This window comes from Chenopodium album, chromosome 25 (genome assembly GCF_948465745.1).
Source record: "Chenopodium album chromosome 25, dcCheAlbu1.1, whole genome shotgun sequence".
Classification (NCBI taxonomy): Eukaryota; Viridiplantae; Streptophyta; class Magnoliopsida; order Caryophyllales; family Amaranthaceae; genus Chenopodium; species Chenopodium album.
In genome coordinates this window covers 31,244,264-31,267,416 of record NC_137858.1, presented here as the reverse complement: position 1 = coordinate 31,267,416, position 23,153 = coordinate 31,244,264, and positions in this window count along the sequence as shown.

Below are 23,153 nucleotides of genomic sequence, written 5' to 3'. Positions count from 1 at the left end.
CTAAAAAATAGTTTATTTGATTGGCAAAGGGGCATTCTCATGATCAATCGTAGGGCAACTTAAGGCCTTGTTCTTTTGAGCTTTTGAAAAAAGCACAGCAGACCACAACAGCTCAAAAGAACAAGGCCTTACTCTTTCTCTTTTGCAGGTCCTTAGACTCCTTAGCTTGTGAAGGATATCATTCAACCTCTCTAGTCAGGTTCCCTAGCTAGGATTTTCCTTAAAATATTTCTTTAGCTTTTAAGTGATTTATTTTTCGAAAACCTTAGTAATTAATTTATGGAAGTTATGTTTCTTTTCAAGTTTTATGTGGTGATAGAGAACGTTTGTGTGAGACTAGACTCACCGTTAATCCGCAACATTATTAACAACGATTTTTTTTTTTTTCGTATCAGATCTTGACTCTTTCATATCAAATAATATTGAACTATTTTACATTGTATTTTGACATTCGTATATCATATTTTGACAATCTTATATCATATTTTAAGATTCTAATACAATATTTTGACGTTTATATATCATATATTTCTACACAAGTTTTTGTGATAGTGATATCAATCACTTGAATTTAACCGATATAATCTGAATAAAGACTAGCTACCTTGGTCTAGTTATTGAATTGATATAAATAATTCTTTTATGGTTTATTTTTCTAATAAGGTAAGTGTTGATGGAAAAAATCTACTTAGATAATGAGATACTTAAAATACAAGTTAACATGTACCATGCATATAAGCAACCCAACTTGCCTTTATTACATTCTTTGATCTTGCAAGTGTACGGCACTTTATCCATTAAACTTGATGGATAATTTAAAATGTATACTATCTTTGACTATACATACATGTGACCTTGGAAAAAGAAGGGTTTTGGTTAATTACATGCATGTGTACACAAAATATAAAATTCGTAGGAGAACACTCATTTGTGTATGCTCCTCTCTAGATTTCAGTGACAATTATTAGAATTATATCGATTTGTCTCTTATTGTGTCAACTCATTAGATTGTGCTCTCTTTACCTTAAAACAGCAATATTTAACTTTATTAAGGTGAATCTAATTAAATTTAAAGTTTAGTAAATATAATGTAAGTCTACTAAAAGGGTGCTGATATTGCCAAGGCAAAAAAAAACCATTTTCAAGACAATTTATCTACCCACTGCCCGTAATATTTGAGAATCAAAATATGTCAAACTTATTAATTAACCTATTAATTCATTAATATACTTTGTAATATTTTATTGCCTATAATATCGCCAATAACAATTAAATCACTTTATTATGGCACATACCAAATCGTCCACATATACTAAATCACTGTATATAAACACACATGCATTATATTATTCTAATAATCAATACTCCAAGAAGAATCAAAAGTACGAATTGATTATTGCAATGGGTATAAACCAAAACTTCCAACAGCTACAAAATGGTCCAAATTTTATTAAATAAAAAAAATGCATTGGATCATTAATAAAAAAAAATGCAAATATTAAATTACAAATGTTTATAAATAGCAGACGTAAACATAACTAATCCGGAGAGAAGTTTAGCATATGTCCAACAGTCTAAGGAGTTCTACATCATATGAATTTCATATGCATAATCACTGTACAAATGGCGTTTGCTTTACCAAATTTAGCCATTTCATATAGCTCATAGAGCTTGTTCATTGCAAAAGTCGAAACATGAGAAACAAGATTTTTGGATTTTGATGAGAATAATTAGTAGTTGAAGTTGGAAAGATTTTAATTGGAATATTAAGCTACTAAAATTATAGACAATAAAATATTACAAAATATATTATTGAATTAATAAGTTTGACATATTTTGATTCTCAAATATTACGGGCAGCGGGTAGATACGTTGCCTTGGAAATGTTTTTTTTTTGCCTTGGCAATATCAGCACCCCTACTAAAATGTCTAAAAATTAGTAAATTTAAAAACCAATAAAAATAAACTGTAATCAATATAAATTTGACGCATTTTATGAGCAGCTGGCTACACCATGTGTCCGCTTGTAAATTAATCAAGTAACCATATAACACTGATGACCGAGTAACCCATATAATATTGACCAAGTAACCCCTATAATATTGACCAAATAACCCTTATAGAACTAATAATGAAGTAATCCTGCAAAACTGATCAAGTAACCCCTAATATACTAACCAAGTAACACTAGGCGAAAAAACAAGTTGGCCACCGGTTCAAAACCCCCCTATGCCACCGGTTTTGAACCGGTGGTCATTTGGGGGGTGGCAATTCCTAGAAGAAAGGCCACCGGTTCAAAACCGGTGGCAAAACAGCTAATTGCCACCGGTTAACCGGTGGTATTAATTATTTTGGCCACCGGTTAACCGGTGGCAATTATGATTCGCGCTTTTTTTTTTGGAGGGATGACAGACAATTGCCACCGGTTAACCGATGGCAATTACAGGAAAATATATATATATTTTTTTTTCCTGCAATAATTCCCGCAATTATTCCTGCTATAATTTCTGCTGTAATATAATTATATATAACAAGATTTATAAATATATATTTAGACATTAATAATTAAAAACCAAATGCAATACAATAAATAAAGTATCATATATATAAGTACAAATTTGCACCATACTAACTATACAAACAATAAATAAAGTAGTCTACAGGTTAATCAACAAAGTTTAAATTCAAAATGATGTAACATTTACAAATTGAAAGTGATGAAAGATGCCAACATGTCTCGTACTTCATTAAGGTCCTTGCTTGTTAACGGATCTCCCTTTTGCACCTTGCAAAACTTGGAATATATATACATTATGTTAGAATAAATTAGTTAAGTTAAACATGTGTAAATAAATATGCAAAAAATTAAATCACATAAAAAGAGCAACTTACTAAGTTTTAGGACGCATTTTTCATAACATGTTTTCTACTTTGCCCATTTTCTACATTTTTTAACTAATGAGCTAGTTCTTTCTCATAACATGTCAATTATACTTAGTTTTAGGTGGCTAAGCCTTGAAATCACCTAAAAAGAGCAACTAACTAAGTTTAAGGACCCATTTTCATCCTAAATGGCCTAAATAAGGCCTAAATAACTTCCACATTGCCCATTTTCTACATTTTTTAACTAATGAGCTAGTTCTTTCTCATAACATGTCAATTATACTTAGTGTTAGGTGGCTAAGCTTTGAAATCACATAAAAAAGCAACTTACTAAGTTTAAGGACGCATTTTTATCCTAAATGGCCTAAATAAGGCCTAAATGACTTCTACTTTGCCCATTCTCCTCATTTTTTAACTAATGAGCTAGTTTTTTCTCATAACATGTCAATTATACTTAGTTTTAGGTGGCTAAGCTTTGAAATCACATAAAAAAGCAACTTACAAAGTTTAAGGACGCATTTTCATCCTAAATGGCCTAAATAAGGCCTAAATGACTTCTACCTTGCCCATTTTCTACATTTTTTAACTAATGAGCTAGTTATTTCTCATAACATGTCAATTATACTTAGTTTTTGGTAGCTAAGCTTTGAAATCACATAAAAAAGCAACTTACAAAGTTTTAGGACGCATTTTCATCCTAAATGGCCTAAAGAAGGCCTAAATGACTTCTACTTTGCCCATTTTCTACATATTTTAACTAATGAGCTAGTTCTTTCTAATAACATGTCAATTATACTTATTTTTAGGTGGCTAAGCTTTGAAATCCAAAAAAAAAGCAACTTACTAAGTTTTAGGACGCATTTTCATCCTAAATGGCCTAAATAAGGCCTAAATGGCTTCTACTTTGCCCATTTTCTACATTTTTGAACTAATAAGCTAGTTCTTTCTCATAACATGTCAATTATACTTAGTTTTTGGTGTCTAAGCTTTGAAATCACATAAAAGAGCAACTTACAAAGTTTTAGGACGCATTTTCATCCTAAATGGCCTAAATAAGGCCTAAATGACTTCTACCTTGCCCATTTTCTACATTTGTTAACTAATGAGCTAGTTCTTTCTCATAACATGTCAATTATACTTAGTTTTAGGTGGCTAAGCTTTGAAATCACATAAAAAGAGCAACTTACTAAGTTTTAGGACGCATTTTGGTACTAAATGGCCTAAATAATGCCTAAATGACTTCTACCTTGCCCATTTTCTACATTTTTTAACTAATGAGCTAGTTATTTCTCATGACATGTCAATTATACTTAGTTTTTGGTGGCTAAGCTTTAAAATTACATAAAAGAGAAACTTACAAAGTTTTAGGACGCATTTTCATCCTAAATGGCCTAAATAAGGCCTAAATGACTTCTACCTTGCCCATTTTCTACATTTGTTAACTAATGAGCTAGTTCTTTCTCGTAACATGTCAATTATACTTATATTTTGATGGCTAAGCCTTTAAATCACATAAAAAAGCGCATTTTACTAGGTTTAAGGTCGTACATCATCAAGATGTATGGTGTTGGTACAATGAGTCGCTATGTCAAGCATGAATCTCATCACGTATAATCCACAATCAACTCCATTATCTTGTTGTGGGCACTAGCATAGGAACAAATCAAATGAATCAAACATCACATAAAATCCACAATTGTTTTAGCAATGTTTATTAAGATAATCACAATATGATGTGGTATTACCGTAGGTGATTTCCATGTAGGATCTGTGGAGCACGACCATGTATTTTCTTCATAATACTATAGGAAAGTAAATTCAAATTTGATTAGTTTGACTACTAAATGAGTTAGCTTAAGATAATCACCACTAGGTAGCTATATTTACTTTTGTAGTACAGACATCACGAGGTACTTCTTTGTTGATCGAGCTGAATCAAGGTGAAAGATTGTGTTATTAGTAGGACAAATCACCATGAGGAACCAATGAAACCTACATAATTCACAATACACAAACAAATCAATAATTAGGGTACAAAATATATTTCAAATGTAGAAAGAATTGAATTACACATGGTTAAACGTACTCCTGATAACATGGGGCGAATATGAACTCGTCTCCCGCACGCATTGATTCCCTAATACTATGATTAACATAGTACATCACCTCAGGGGAGTTGTGTAAGATTCTAGTCTCGGATGTCTGTTCGGGACATAACCACCCAACTTTACCAGGGGAATTAGTGTCACTTAAGTGCTCCCGTAGTGCTCTACGTGCATGGACAATGAAAAATTGATTAACATATCAAGGATAAACAACACTAATATGAATTAACATATTTAATTTTAGTGGCATGTGCCCGTACCTCATGAATATTTGAATGAGAGAAATGTTAAGGCTTGAACCTCTTAAAAATTCCTTCACATCTTGTTTGTTTAACCATGCACTTGCATCCTCATCATAGTGGAACATTGCCTTAGGTAGTGCAAATTCAATGGGATCGTCACTAGGCAAATGACTAACACGATTGTGTAGAAAAGTTAAATCCTTAGTGAGCGATTGAAGGACATTGTCTCCAACAAGTGGGGTAGGTTGCATGGCTGAACCTTTCGAAGAATTCTTTTTCGACACTTGTTCACTCTTCGACCCTTGTTCACTCATCTTCTTTGTAGGTTGATCAACGCTTTTGGGCTTCTCCACCTTCCTTCTCTTTGATGTTTGGCCTTTTTTCGAAATCTAATCAAACAAAGTAAATTGAGGATAAAAAATTCTAGGCCTAGGGTTAAGCTATACGTACGCAGCAGCCAAGGCAGCAGCTGCCGAGGATGCACCAGAGGCCGAGGCAGCAGCTGCCGAGGCTGCAGCGGCCGAGGCAGCAGCTGCCGAGGCTACACCAGTGGCCCAGGCAGCAGCGGCCGAGGCAGCAGCTGCTGAGGCTGCTGCAGCGGCCCAGGCAGAACCTGCCGTGGCTGCAGCGGCCCAGGCAGCACCTGCCGAGGCTGCTGCAGCCCAGGCAAAACGGTTTTTTTTTTTTTTTAAAAAAACAGAAAAATATAAAATGGGCATGCAGATTTGTTATTTAGCACATAAAAAAAATTATTACCTCGTTGATCAACCTTACCAAAGCACGAGGCCATTGCACATAGCTACCTTTTGCTTTCCAAAGAAGAGTAATCCCATCATCCACTATAGGCACCGGTAGTGGGATGTTTTCGAACCCAACAACGTAAGAATTGATCCCGACCGCGTAATGTTGTGGCCTAAGCGATTGGAAATGGACCGTATCACCGGTCGTCGCTTGTGCACTACCATGCGCCACCAACTGCAACTCTTCACTATTTGATAGCCCCGGGGCTAGAAGTGTACACTCGGTTTCTACCTACATCATTAACGAAATTCACTTGTAAAAAGCAGAAATTATAAAAAAAAATGGTCTTTTCCTACACAATTGATCATGTAACGAAATTCACTATGTTAAAAGTAATAGATTATCCTAAATTCACCTCTAAATCTGGAAATTCATGGGGTGTTGGATTATCAAGCTCCCTGGAGTCCGCATGTGTGGGAGTAACAACCTGCAATAGTTATTCAAAAATGTCACATTAGATCTCACATAACTCACTATGCCAAAACTAATAGATTGAAAACTACTTCATGTATCTCATCTTCTCCATCTCTCTCATCTTCTCCTTGTCCTTTTGGGTGGCTACTTTAGTCGACCGGTGTAGTTGAGGGGAACGGCAAGGGTAAGTTCATTTGCTTCGCCCAAGCATTGAACTCACCTACTAACTCATTGCGTACTTGTTCCTTGATGGATGCCACCTTGGCATCCAAGTCCTCCGGTGAGTTAACACTTGCCCGAGATCTTCCCAATTTTGTGTATTCTGAACCCATCACTTTTTCCCATCCTAGCAACGTCCCTCCCATACCTACTACCCGGCCTGGATGGTAGGGCTTTCCCAAAGCCAAGGTGAACGGGTCTTTCTCTATAGTCGGGACCAGCTTGCCTTCAACAACTTCTGTAGTGTACTCAAGCTGTAGGATAAGAAAAAATGTCAACATGAATACATATAATGTTTTTATATGGTAAAGTTATGCAAAAGTTTCAAATAGCTTACAAGTTTATCAGCCACTTTTTTTTCCGGTTCCTTGATGACCCATTTTCCGGTTTCCTTATCAAAGGAATGTAGAGAACAAATGAAATCGCCAGCACGACTAACTAACGTAGTGATCGTGGAGTCGGAGGGTTCTTTGGATGACCCAGGCAGCAAAGTAGGGTATATACCCTCCTTCAACCAAGTAGGCCTCCATTCACCAAATGTCTTGGCCCCCGTACGATGGAGGTACTCCTTCTGCAATGCATTTGCCATGTTTTGCTCTCGAAGTTCCTACATAAATACAAATGTTAGCATCATTACTGCAAAAAGAGTCAATATATTATACAATTCTCATTAGATTTACTAGTTCTTACAATTGCTTTGGGTCGACTTTTTTGAATAACAAATTCTTTCCACTCGTCCTCCGTCACGCTTGGCCATATTTTCCACGGTGGTTCTTGTTCCTCAACAACTTCCTCATTTCCACCTTCACCACCCTTCCCCTTGGAAGCTTTCATCTTGTGTTTCTTCTTCTTATAGATCCATCCATTGGTCAAATGGGTCTTGAAGCCTATGAATCTCTCCGCTATTAAAGAATCAAACACCCTTCTCTTCTCGGGATCATTTGGAATATTAAACAGCTTCTGCAATCACAAATACAAGCAATTATTATGTTAAATTCACTAACAACCATTAAGTGAAAGTATTTGTAATTGTGTAAATGTGCATTTAAACAAAACACTTGCCCTGGTATCATCCCAAAATGTTTGAATCAAGCCTGGAGGTACTTGCCGCCAACCAAGTGTAATGGGGATTTTGCGAGCACCCATGCCAACTTGGTTTGCATAATTCTGAAGCCATTTGCCAGTAGGTCGTCCTCTTTTGTCATACTCCAGGAACATGGGACCGGTTGGCTTCTTAAAACTTGTTGTCGGACCCCTACCCTTTCTCTTAGCAGGAGCCTTTAACCCCCCTCCACCACCTGTGTTCAATTGCTCCTGTCTTTGGCTATCAGTTTGAGGAGTAGTGTTCTCACCAACGACCTCAACAATTGTAGAATCAATAGGAGGCGCACGTTCAGCTGACAATTCAAATTCTACAAGCCTGCGCTCAAAAGCATCTTGTTCCTGATCTTCTGGCTCACCCAAATCAGTCTCCTTGTTGACATCATATGGCTCGTCCTTGTCCTCATCCTCACCATCATAGCCATCGTCATCATCCTCCAAATCCTCTACTAGTGGGTCATGATCGTCCTCCATGAGTTATAAAAACCTGTCATTACAAACATAAAACGATATTAGGTCCATAAAAGATAAAAATGTTGACATATAGGTCATACTACATGTTAGCATATAAAATAGGCAAGTAAGTTCACATATAGATCAATTTCTAGTACCGTTGACACTTAAAGTATTAAATTCTATCATATTTAACATATTTTGAGATATACTTCATTCCTTAACAAGAACTTGTAAAAATTTAGCAACTAAGTTAACACTTTCATTCATTTTTCCCAAAACTATTAATAAAATAACCTAACTTATGATTAAATAATACTTTTAAATGCTTACAATCTCAAATTAACTGTTGTAGTACCTCATTCTAACATTCCTTCGTTGTGGTCTGACCGCATATAACTTGTTTGGTCGTCTATGTCATTTGATGCAATAGGTCTAGGAACAGTGAAAGGTGCTGAATCATCAAACGCATCGTATTCTTCCTCATCCTCAACATCTCCAATGCCTAGGATTCTTCTTTTCCCAGCTAGCACAATGGACCATTTTGAATCGACTGGGTCAGTTACAAAGAACACTTGCTTAGCTTGAGATGCTAGGATGAACGGTTCCGCACTATCATTCAAGTGGCCAAGATCTACAAGAGGAAAGTCATCATACTTGACATTACGCCTGATATTATCAACCCACTTACACTTGAAAAGTGCAACTGTGAAGTTACAATAATCAAGCTCCCATATTTCTTGAATTCGACCGTAGTATGACAATTTTGCATCGACAGGTGATTTATCCTTTGCACTTGCAAACTCCCTTGACGATGCCACAAGCGTTACTCCACTATTTGGGTCGATGAAGATTTCAAATCCCGACCCTCTGTCCAAAAAGTGTACCCATTGATGTCATATCCCTCAAATGAGCGAACATCATCCCTAGGACCATAAGCAAGCCACCTTACTGTATTGGTGACACTATCATCCAAACGACTCATCACTCGTTCACTAAAACAACTCACAAACCTCTTATTATGCAACTGCATTAGTGCCCTTTCACCTTTCGATGGAAATTCATCACGCAAACTAGCCATGTGCTCATCTAAATATGGGTGAACATCTGCAACATGGTGCAACACATAAAGGTGTGCTTGTAAGAACTGATCTCGATCAGGTGACATTCGTTTCGACCCAATTGTGCCATGAACATCCAGTCTCCCTTCATGTCGAGAAGTAGGAAGACCAATAGGTTCAGCAACGGCTAAATAGTCGGCCACAAAATTACCAATCTCTTCACTCACGGTCCCTTGAATCATGCTTCCTTCCGGATGAGCCGGATTCCTTACTTTATCTTGCAATGTGCCCATGTGTCTTTCAAAAGGATAGCACCACCTTAGGAAAACTGGACCGCACAACTTAATCTTACGCACCAAATGAAGAATGAGGTGCACCATTATGTCAAAAAATGAGGGTGGGAAATACATCTCAAATTTGCACAAAGTCACAACCACATCCGTTTGCAAAGCATCAAGTGTACAAGGATCAAGCACTTTGCTGCATATTGTATTGAAAAACGAACATAGGCTTGTAATAGCTTCCCTCACGTGCTTCGGTAAAATACCACGAATTGCAATCGGTAGAAATACTTGCATCAAAATGTGACAATCATGGGATTTCATACTTGTCAGCTTCATTTCTCCACTTAAGGATACAAATCTTTTCATGTTAGATGCGTACCCGGAGGGAACCTTAATGCCGTAAAGACATGCACAAAACATCCGCTTTTCTACCCTTGACAATGTGTAGCAAGCCGGTGGTAAATACTTCTTCTCAACCTTGCCTTGACCCTCATCTCTACTCTTTGAAGCATCCGCGGCCTTTCCCTTTCCCTTGCTCTTCCCCTTTCCTTTTTTCGAAACATTTACATTTTCCTGTTCCAGTTCCTTTCCCTTTCTATCCTTCCCCTTTCTAACCTTGTCCTGAGGCCACAATTCCGGACGAATCCCCATCTCTTGCAAATCTAACCGTACACCCTTTCCATCCTTTGTTTTGCCTGAAATATTAAAAAGCGTTCCCACAAGAGCATCACACACATTCTTCTCTATATGCATCACATCAAGGCAGTGCCTAACATCATGTTCTTTCCAGTACGGAAGCTTCCACAAGATTGATTCTTTTTTAAAAAGAGTTGTTGAGACCGGAGCTTTTTCATATTTTCCAAACACCGTTCGTATACCCTTAACTCGAGCATAAACCTCAACACCCGTCAATGGCCTAGGCGCAATCTCCTCTTCCACTGTCCCATCGAAAGCCTTTTTCTGCCTACGGTACGGGTGATCACGCCTAAGGAACCTTCGAGTCCTTAAGTACACATCTTTGTGAGAATTCTTAAGGTATATGCTTGATGTGTCATCAATACATATGGGGCATGCTTTTTTCCCTTTAACCTTGTACCCACAAAGGTTGCCATATGCAGGAAAGTCATTCATGGTCCACATAAGGGCTGCACGCAATGTAAACATCTCGTTCTTATGAGCATCAAAACAAGAAACCCCTTCGTCCCACATCTTCCTCAAATCGTCAATTAGTGGCGCAAGGTAAACATCTATGTCATTTCCAGGTTGCCTTGGCCCCGTTATTAGCAATGAAAGCATTATATACTTTCGTTTCATACATAACCAAGGAGGCAAATTATAGATCACCAAAAGAACAGGCCAAGTGTTGTGTTGGGTACTAAGAGTGCCAAATGGATTCATCCCATATGTGCACAACCCAAGTCTTAAATTTCTGACTTCATTACCAAACTCCAGAAACTTCAAATCAATGTTCTTCCATTGCGGGGAGTTAGCCGGATGCTTCAGCATTCTATTTTTCTGTCTTCCCTCAGCATGCCACCTCAAGTTTTTAGCGTCTTTTGGTGTTGAGAATAGACGCTTAAACCTTGGAATAATAGGAAGATACCACAACACCTTAGCAGGAGGTCCCGTCGTACCAGGATTGCAACTCATGCGCTTGTAGCGCGACTGCTTGCATCGTGGACACTCCTCCAATTGTTCATACTCATTACGATACAAAATACAATCATTAGGACATGCATGTATCTTCTTATACTCCAAACCAAATGGACACATCAGCTTCTTTGCATAATAGTAAGACTTAGGAATTTCATTCCCATCAGGCAACATATCACTTAATGCGGTCAACAAAGAAGTAAAACTGACGTCCGTCCACCCATGCTTCGACTTAATGTTAAAAAGGTGTTAGCACGGCAGAAAGTTTGGAGTATTTTTTGCATCCAGGGTACAAAGGCTTTTTGGAAGCCTCCGAAAGTAATTCAAACACATCACCTTCGACATTATGCAACATCTCATCCACGTCTTCATCCTCGACCTCATCTACTGGATCATCCTCAGCTCCATCCTCACCATCCTCAAAAACATATTCATCATTCTCACATTCTAACCCCACATGAATCTTATTGCTTCTGTCATGCACATCATTCCCATCAAGATCCTCAAGTACACACCGTGAATAGACCATTCATATAGTGAAAAAATGCATGTTTCCAAAGTGTCCTTATCACTCTAACCTAACCCATCCTTGAATGTCTACTCTCACTAGTGAATGTATGTCAACTTTCCAATTTTAAGGAAAATCCGACAGCACTTCCCCCCAGTTCTCCAAGTACACGATGTAGATAATTACTTACCCACATATGTACCCAGAGAACATGGTGAAGAAATGGAAAGCCAAGATGTTCCTTAAAATTGTAAAAAAGACATACATTCACCACCTAAGTGAGAGTAAACATTCAAGAACAGTCCCAACCGGGGACTATTCAAGACTTTCTCCTAATGAGAAAGCCTTGAACGGGTATCTAGGCATATGATGATGCAAACATTCAACATATTGTTGTAATTATTTATAATTAAACAAGACACAACTTGTAATATCATGAACAAACTTTTATCAAATGGATAAATAGAGAGAAATATAGTTCCATAAAGTTTATAGTTCATACCTATATAGCAAGTACAATAGATGTAATGTCACGAACTTCCCACTTGAGTAGCTAATAAACTTGTGCTTCACTACATATCAATCTACAAAAATAAAAAATAAAACAATAACAAAAAAGTTAGAAATTTTGTCAAGAACTACAAAACAACCTAAAATTACACATTAAAACATATCAACTAATAATTACACATTAAAACATACTACCAAAATTCACCTAAATAAGTAACAAGGTTACTAATAATCTCTAATTTAATAAAAATTACCCACTAAAACTTATGAAAATTCAAATAAGTAACAAGGTTATTAGCTAATCTCTAATTTATTTAAATTTTCTTAATAAAACAACCTAAAATTCAGAAAAATTAGGGTAAACTACATTCAAAACTTAAATTTAATTTGTCAATTATACATTGTTCAACATGCAAAATAAATTAAAACTAACCCTAGGTGGAGGTGGAAAGGGAGGTGGAAAGGGAGGAGAGAAGGTCGGTGGTGGAGCGGCGGCATGGCACAGTGGCGTGGCGGCGAGGGTGGGCTGCTGTGGTCGCTGCTGCTACTACTTGATTTAGGCTGCTGCTGCTGGTTCTGATAAGTGGAGGGCCGCGAATTGGAGCGTTCCAGGTGGTGGAAGGGGTGCGCGGAGGTGGTGGAGGGTGGTGCGGTGGCGGTGGCTAAGCTTTGTGGTGGTAGCTGGGGTTCGTTGCTTTGTGAATGCTGGTGATTAGAGGGTGCTGCTGCTGTTTGTTCGTGAATGAAACAGGAGAAAGAAAGAGGGAAGAGAAGGAAGAATAGAGGGAGAGGCGTGACTTTTTTTTTTAATTATATTATTGATTATTGCCACCGGTTCAAAACCGGTGGCCTTTAGATTATTGCCACGGGTTTGGATTGAACCGGTGGCAATGTGGGTTTGGTTTGAACCGCCCATTTTTTAAGCCACCGGTTTTCAAAAACCGGTGGCCATTGACCGGTGTTTTTTTGAATTTTTCTACTAGTGTAACCTTTATAGCATTGATGAAATAATCCCTATAAATTTGACCGACTAACCCTATAACAATAACGAAGTAATCCCTATAATGAATTAATGATTAGCCACACAACGTGACCCGCCACATATAAAATTTTGTGATATAAATAATTTATGTTCATAAAAATAATTTAAATTCAATAAACATGAGTGAAAATAGTATAGTGCACCCGGGTGCACCATGCGCATGGTGCACCCGGAAAGAACATTAGACATATTATAAAGAACATGGGCAAAAAAAAGAACATGCTAGTGTTTTAAAAAGAACATACCTGTATTTGACAAAAAACATGTTTATGTTTGACAAGCATGTGACATTACAAAGAACATAAAGTTGTTACAAAAAGAACATATTATTTTTCATGGTTACTCGGGTGGTTGAACGTATTTGAAAAAAAACATTATATTTGACAAAAAAGAACATGTTTGTGTTTGGCAAAGATAGAGGTGATTATTGGGCGGGTTGGGCCAAGGTTCAAAAAGCAGCTCACTTTTTAGGTCGGGCCAGGTTTTTGGGCCCAAACCCGCCCAAAATGGTTCGGTCGTGCGGACTTTCAGGTCGAGTCAAAAAAATCAACTAAAAGGCATAAAAACGCATTCCCAAACCCGCCCAAAAAATTAAATTTACGGGCCGGGTCTGGCCCGATTAGGGAGGCGATAAAGTCTGCCTAAAATCCGTCCAAAATCGGGCCGAGCCGGTCTAACTTTGATTACCTCTAGCCAAAAAACATAAAGTATTTACAAAAAGAACATGATAATACATTAAAGAACATGTTGGTGATTGATGTTTTTACATTAAAGAACATATAGTTCAAACTCAAAGAACATTATAATCATATTTAAAGAACATATTATGCTCGCGTTCTTTATGAATATCTATAATGTTCTTTTTTTCGCCCATGTTCTTTTAAATATACCTATGTTCTTTCCGAGTGCACCATGCGCATGGTGCACCAACCACATGCGCAAATAGGGGTGCTTATGATGCGAGTCGAGTTCGAATTTGGGGTAGCTCGACTCGACTCGTTGACAAATCGAGTCGATCTTTGACCGAGTCTAGTTTTGACCGAACTTTAACCGAGTCGAGCTTTGACCAAATTTGACCGAGCCGATCTCGAGTAGCTTGCAATTTGATTTGTCTTAGTAAAACTCTTGATTTGGTGTAACATATTTTCATTCTCTTTAACATCTTTTCATTCTCTTTAATTTTGTCATTTAAGAGTACATAAATAGTTTTGTTATTAATGTATAATCTAAAATAAAAGTTTTTTTTTTTATCAAAATATCTTTTATTTATATATAATATTATATGAAAGAATTCGAGTTTCTTACGAGCTTTCGAGTCGAGTAATGATCAATTCAACTCGACTCATTAACATTTCGAGTCAAGCTCGCTTGAGTTCAGTTTTGACCGAGTCGAACTCGAGTTACTCGCGAGTTGTCTCGTCTCATAAGCACCCCTGTGCGCAAACATGAGTGGTTAAAAACTAGATTATTTGAGCTACACTGAAATTTGAGTACTACCTATATTTTGGTATCTTATTTTTTATTTTATGTTTTATATTTTGTATATATTTGTTTAGGTAATTGAATTGGTAGGATGAATATACTTATTGATCGAACTAATAATGATGACAAACAGAAACTATTCAATTAACCTAGCTAGAGAAAATATCTTAGATCGGGAAGATCATGAAGGTGAGGAGACCAAATGCTACAATCACAAAATTACAAATGGGATTTTTGTCAAGTATTACCGTCACAAAAGATAGGGGACAAAGGAGAATATTCGACATTGAAAATCCAAAATTATGTTGTTCAAAATAAACTTGCTTTTCAGTTTAGTATTATTAATTAAACAAATTTAACAGATTTTGTTAAAAGAGGTCTAATGAAATTGGGAACATTCTTCATCCATAATTACCTCACCCCCATACAATTGTTCCTCTATCCGACAATGAATTTGCTGTTTTCGCAAAGACAAACATTAAACAAATTGTCCTTAACAAAATAATCTATCCGTTTCTTGAAAATTTGTTTTAATTTAGCTTTTCCTCATTTGCCAACATCAAACACTCACGATTGATAAATAACATGTACTTTGTACTTTTGTTGTAAGGAAAAGATTAAAATAAATCGCAATTTATCATGATATGGTGAAAATAATATCATATGTCGTATTATTGTAAATTACAATAATATGACATATGATAAGTTGAGGAAATAATCCGGAGTATAAAAATCACAAGTAAATTTTAATAGAAAATTAGTTTCTTAGGTTTTGAAGTGATTGTTAGTTGAGACGAACTCTACAAGAGAGGGGGGGTGAATTATAGATGAGTTCCTAATGACTACTTTTTGAAATATAAAACAGGAACTTGCAAAGCACACAATATTTTACGAGGAAACCTTCTAGTGCCCAACTAGAAGTAAAACCTCGACCCTACCTTAGGGATTTCAAACACAAACACTTTCACTATAATAGGGCAAACACCAAGTTACAACCTATTATAATTAAGTCTATACTCTCAAGTTCCTAAATGAACTCTCTACAGAACAGCACCCTGTTCTACCCAGTCTAAGTTCCACACTTAGACTCTCTTGTACTCCCCAAGTACAATCTTCCCCTTCTCGCCAGAAGCTTTCTCTATATGCAATGATAACAAAATACTCTCACCCAAATAACCCAAACCAAATACAAGAATTAACACCTAGTATATGATAGGCAAGCTATGCATGAAACCCGAAACTAATATGACAAGATTATAAGCTTGGCAAACTTACACAATTAAAGCTCTGTAATTCTTCACGCATAAAACTCACAAAAACCTTAACTCGTTTCGTTCTCTACTATTTATACAAGCATGACTCGTATAGAAAGTAGGTTTTCATAAAGATAAATAAGTTAAACTTAACTTATCTTAAAACACGGTTTTTAAATAAATCTTTTTGAAGAAAATCTTTTCATAAAATAAGATAGAAATATTTAGTTAAAAAGCATAATATCTTTTCAACAAACTGATTTTAAGAAATAAACATTTAAAAGAAAATCTTTTCCAAATTCTATCTTTTATCTTTTCCGATTTTAATTAACTTGCCAAGCTATCTTGTCACGCCTCTAATAAATTCCATGCATATCCTACTTAACATATTTAACAACGAATCTAGAAGATAAAATCTTAACTAAAACATTGCTGCGCTGCGCTCTTGATCTGGTAGGTTTACTTGGGCTCCACGCTTTACTAAGTTCCTCCAAAGATCTTAGTCAGCCATCTTCAGGTTCCTGTTAGGGAACTCAGTTCCTGTGAGGGAACTCTTCTTCTATTGTGAATAACTTTCTGGATAAAGAACTTCTTCAAGTCTTCCTAGCATCAGCTACTTCTTCCATCTCCAACATCAATTTCACCTTAGCTAAACAAACACTTGAAAAACCTTTATGAGATGAGTTTGCTGTAGTTTAAGTTCCTCATCATCAAAACCTTTAAACATCAACAATTTCCCCCTTTTTGATGATGACAAACTTAAGCAAACTCTTTGAGAAAGTTAAAACAATTAGAAGGTCGTATTTTTGTATTTTTGAATAAAAGACAGAAAATAAACACATAACTTTAAAAAACAAAAACCAAAAACAAAAATAACTAAGACAGAAAGTAACCTAAACTATAAGCATCATATCAGAAGAAAGTTCTGATACTTTCTCAACTGGAACCCAGAACAACTTCAGCCTCCATGTTTTGCTTCTTCTTTTCCCCCTTTTGGCATTATCAAAAAGTCCTGCTTTTTCAAGTTTATTAAGCATCTACCCACAGCCCCACAAGCAATTCATCGAGTGTGGGAAACTGAAGGCAGTGCTGCTAACTTCCCTTAGGAAAATTCCACTCTCCTGTTTAAGCATTCATAATAGACAATAGCATATATGTATAGGCAGTTCCAAAAGCATTCATTAAAATCAAAAGAAGTTAACATCCTGCTAAAGTTATTACAAACCAAAATATTTAAACATTAAAAACATATAGAAATTGTTCATGACTGCTAAGGAAGTTAGGATAGGCTGTTTTAGAAAAGCTAGAAAGGAAATGGCTAGGTCTGCAAGAGGTCCAGAATCTGCTTGCTGTCTGCTTTCTGTTGTGCAATAAGAGCTTCCAACCTTTGCTCAAGACTCTCCAGTTTCTGTTGGAACTGCTCCTCTTGTTCCTTCAGAACCTTGTCCTGTGCCTGCACTGATTTCTTCAATTCTTTGAGTGCCTTCCCCTGCTCCTGCACTTGTTTTTCCAGCTTCTGGAACTGAGACTTGCCAGCAGACTCTTTGGCTTGAATTTCAACCCTCTCCATTCTGTCAACCAACTCAGCCACTTGACCTTCAAGCACCTTATCATCAGTATCCAACTCTAAGGGCTTCTCCATGCTGGTCTGAGGCAGAGCACTTGCAGATAGCCTCCTGTTCTTCCTAACAAGTTTGTCACTCACTTCCTTTTGTTTTCTCTTCCCTGTTGATTTTTCAGCCTTCTCTTCTTCCTTCTCTAATTTTTGAATTTTTCCTTGAACAACCTCCAAACTTAGACCTGCCAGAGTATCCCCATCAATCACATTCTCTGGCTTCTCATCTAAGCCAACATACTTCCCTTTGAGCTTCACACCCAAACTCTTAAAAACAGTGGAAAAAATAGCGTCATAACCTACTTTTGTTCCACTTGGAACACAATGAGCTAAATGCTGATACATAAGTGAGGGAAAATTAATTTTAATCCTCCTTGACAGACAAAAGATTACAGCCATGTCCATCAAACACGCTTCACCCTTCTTTGCAGTTCTTGGTAAGATGGTTTTTTTAACAAGATTGAATAGCAGTTTGTTTAAAGGACTCAGATCATTATGACTCATAATGTTCTTCCCCCTTTTTCCTCCTAGGGCTTCAACTATGTCTCCACTTAGGTAGTTTCCAACTTTGACACTTGACTTACCCTTAATGTAAGTCTCATACCCTTCCATGGGTGTCCTCAAAATTTTACTCAGAGTTTCCACATATAATTCAATATTAATTTTACCAACCTTACTTGTTATAATTCCTAATTTTGCTTCGAAATTTTCACAAAATTCGGTCATAGCACTCGGATACATCAAATTATTAGAAACTTTAACCAACAAATACTCCCAGCCTTGGAACTTAATTAAATCAATAAATTCAAGAAACCTAGCACTCCTACACCAATCTAAATCAATACGATGACCAACAACATACCTATCAGCTTGCACTTCAAGCTCAGCTTGATCAATTTCTTCCTCGTCCTCTGATTTCTCCTTTTCAGAACCCTCCTCTTCTAAATTGCGAGCAAACTCCTCAACTTCCTCTCCAAAGACTTTTCTTGACCCTTCTTAGCCTTCCATTCTCTCAATTTGTCAAGAACTGACTTGGTGATGTTTTCCAATTGTTCGGGGTTAGGGTTTTGCATGGTGGATGATGGTGGGTTTATGATTTGTGTTTTGGAATTTGAGACAATCGGAAGTGATGAAACTTCTTCTTGTTTAGAGGTTTGGTTATGGTGGGAATTTTCAGACGAGCTTAGTGAGGTGATTATGGCCATGGTTTCTTCTTCAAGAGTGTTTTAGAATAGTGTAGAAGGTTTTCACAGTGGAGTAAATGTTTTTGACAGCGTGATGATGTAAGGTGGTTGTGGGTGCCTTTTATAATTAATGAAGCGGTGTAAGGAATTTAAGAGGTTAACTGAGCAATCATTAATTGAACAAATTCAATTAATTTTCTAAAAATAAAACACGCAGGATGTATTTACCAAAATCAATTTCTTTCTAAATTCATTTAACTTTCAAAACAAAATCACTGTTCACAAATACGCAATTGGAACACGCTTTCTACACATATACAATGTACATTACTACTAGCGAAATTAATTGAGCGTTTTAATGAACTTACCTTCAGTAATTAACAACGGTGACACTTCAGCTATGTTTAGCACACCAAAGTTGTGTTAAATGCTCTTTTAGCTTTATTTACATTATTTTTTACTCTGCCATATCTTGGAACTTCAGAGGCTAGTACTTTAGCTTGATCATCCCAAGTTCCAGTCTCAATTTCTCAAACCTTTCTCTGTTCAAGGGCTTGGTTAGAATATCTGCGATTTGATTTTCAGTTTGACAAAATTCTAACTTAATATTCCCTTGCTCCACATTATCTTTTAGAAAGTGATGCCTAATGTGGATATGTTTTACCTTTGAGTGTTGAACTGGATCCTTAGAAATACATATAGCACTTGTGTTATCACAGTAAATAGGTACACATTTAAAAATAATACCAAAATCTCTGACCTGTTGTTTTATCCATAGAACTTGTGAACAACACGCTGCTGCTGCTACATATTCAGCTTCAGCTGTAGATAAAGCAACTGTGTTTTGCTTCTTGGAACCCCAAGAAACTAAGCAAGGTCCTAAAAATTGTACCATACCTGAAGTGCTTTTCCTATTTACCAAATCACCTGCATAGTCAGCGTCAGTAAAACTATTTAAATCAAAAGAATCACTTCTAGGATAGAAGAGACTCAAATCATCAGTTCCTTTCAAGTATCTAAGGATTCTTTTTACTGCTGTCAGGTGAGACTCCTTTGGATTTGCTTGGAACCTGGCACACAGACCTACACTAAAAGATATGTTAGGTCTACTAGCTGTTAAGTAAAGTAGTGAGCCTATCATACCTCGATTCATAGATTGGTCTATGCAAGTTTCAGATGGATCTTCATCCAATCTAGTAGCAATTCCCATAGGAGTATTATTGGTTTTGGCATTTTCCAACTTGTATTTCTTGATCAGTTCCTTAATATATTTTTGCTGATGAATCATAATTCCCTCTTCAGTTTGCTTAATTTGCAAACCAAGAAAGAAATTTAATTCTCCAGTCATGCTCATTTCAAATTCTCCACTCATAAGGTCAGCAAAGTACTTGCACAAAGATTCATTAGTTGCACCAAATAAAATATCATCAACATAAATTTGTACAACTAGGATATCAGTTCCATTTGACTTTAAAAACAATGTTTTATCAATTTTACCACGTTTAAAACCATTAGCCAAAAGGAACTTAGATAATCTTTCATACCATGCTCTAGGAGCTTGCTTTAACCTATAAAGAGCCTTGTCAAGCTTATAGACATGGTTTGGGAACTCTGGATTTTCAAATCCAGGAGGCTGTTCCACATAGACTTCCTCATTTAAGTACCCATTTAAGAATGCACATTTGACATCCATCTGGTACAGCCTAAATCCCATATAAGCAGCAAAAGCAATAAGTAAACGAATAGCTTCTAACCTGGCTACAGGTGCAAATGTTTCTTCATAGTCTATTCCTTCTTGCTGATTGAAACCCTGTACAACTAGTCTTGCTTTGTTCCTGACAATAATACCATGTTCATCTAGTTTGTTCCTGAACACCCATTTTAGTCCAATGGACTTCTTGTCTTTTGGTCTAGGTTCCAGATGCCAAACTTTATTTCTTTCAAATTCATTTAGTTCAGCTTGCATAGCATTAATCCAGTCAGCGTCAGTCAAGGCCTCAACATAGTTTTTAGGTTCCATGGAAGAAAGGAAAACATTGAATGCACAGAAGTTCCTAAGCTGAGATCTGGTTTGAGTTCCTTTGGTTATGTCACTCATGATTGCATCTACTGGATGAGATTTATGATGTTTCCAGGGCCTTGGAGTGAAATCTTTGATTGGATACAATCTTTCTTCATTATTGTTGATTGGTTCTTCTATAGGAACTTGATTCTGGATCTTAGGTTGAACTTCTTTAGGAGTTTCCACTTGTTGTCCTTCATTATGATTTTCGGTCTGTTCTTGAAGTGGAGTTCCTGGTGCATTCTCCAACTCTGGTTCAGCATTTGCTTCAGGATTCGTTACATCTGCAATTTCAACTTACTGCTTCTGCAGTGATGCTGGTTCCTCATCTGGATTCTGCTTGCGCACAAGTCCAATCTTGAAATCATCATCACAATCCTGTACATCAACCAATTGTTCAGTCTCATCAAATATAATATGTACAGACTCCTCAACACACATTGCTCTTTTATTATAAACTCTGTAGGCTTTACTGTTTGAAGCATATCCTAGGAATACTGCCTCATCACTACGTTCATCAAACTTTCCCAAGTTCCTTTACCATTATTATGAACAAAACATTTGCAACCAAAAGATCTAAAGTAAGAAATATTAGGTTTTCTCCCTTTCATAAGTTCATAAGGAGTTTTGTTTGTGATGGCCCTAACAGATACTCTACTGAGTATATAACATGTTGTGTTTACTGCTTCTGCCCAGAAGTTCCTAGGCAGTCTGCTTGATATCAGCATTGTCCTCGCCATATCTTCAAGACTCCTATTCTTGCGTTCCACCACTCCATTTTGTTGTGGAGTTCTTGGGGCAGAGAAGTTGTGATCCATACCATATTCATTACAGAATTCATCAAATTTGGAGTTTTCAAATTCTGTTCCATGATCTGATCTTAGATGAATCAAGTGATTACCTGTCCTTCTCTGTTCTTTCTTTACAAAAGTAACAAACTCATCAAACGTTTCATCCTTGCTTACAAGAAAGAAAACCCAAGTGAACCTTGAAAAATCATCAACAATAACCATTACATATTTCTTACCACTTCTGCTTTGAATCCTCATTGGACCACAGAGATCCATATGAATGAGTTCCAAAGGCCTTTTGGTACTTACCATCTTTTTGGACTTGAAGGAAATTCGGGTCTGTTTACCTTTAGCACAAGCTTCACACATTTTGTCATACAAAAACTTAATGCAAGGAAGTCCTTCCACTAAGTTCTTAGATCTTAGTTTATCAAGTAAATAAAAGCTTGCATGGCCAAATCTCTTGTGCCATAAAAGAGGATCATCCTCAAAAACACTAAGACATGTTAAACTGCTGTTAGGAACCTCGTTAAGATCCACAACATATGTGTTCCCTTTCCGAGTTCCTTCTAAAATAATGTTCCCAGTGTCATTGTGGATGATTCTACACTTATTTGAAGTAAAGCTAACAGAATTACCTTTGTCACAAAACTGTGAAATACTTAACAAATTGTGTTTGAGACCCTCGACTAAAAATACATTATCAATAGCATGGGAACGTGACCTTCCTATTTTTCCAATAGCAATTATATCTCCTTTCATATTGTCACCAAAGGTCACAGTTCCACCATAGTAGGCATCCAGTAAGAGAAATCTGGTTTTATCTCCAGTCATGTGCTTAGAACAACCACTGTCGAGGTACCAAGTGTTGTTCTCCCTCACTCGAACCTGCAAGAAGAATTAAACGTTAGAGTCAGGAACCCAGGTTTCCTTGGGTTCCTGTGTAACAGGAGTTGATTCATTTTTCTTAACCCAGATTTGTTCTACATGTTTGACATTCTTCTGAGTGCACTTCTCTTTCTTAGGACATTTAACCTGCTTATGTCCAGTATTGCCACAGAAATAACAAACAATACTACTAGGCAAATTAACATACTTCTTTTCTTTCTGGAACTTCTTCTTAAAACCTAAACCTTCAGTTCTCTTGGTCTGAGCTTTAGTGATCCAATCAGGACTCTATACTCTATTGGTTGTTTACCTTTCCTAGCTCTCTCAAGTTCCCCCTCAAGACGTGCTTTATCCGTTTTTAGATCTTCCAAATCATATTTTAATTTTTCAAAATTCGGATATTCAGTAAGTGGAGGAACTTCAGAGTTAGGAGTATCTACACTGAGCTTTAGTAAAGATAATTCCACATTTAAAAGTATATTATCATGTTTCAGATTTTCAATAGTCTCTTTTAAAATTTTATTATCATCAAACAGACTAAAGAACCTATATTGAATGTCAAACTTCATGTTATCAACCCATTCACTGTTCTCTTTATAAGT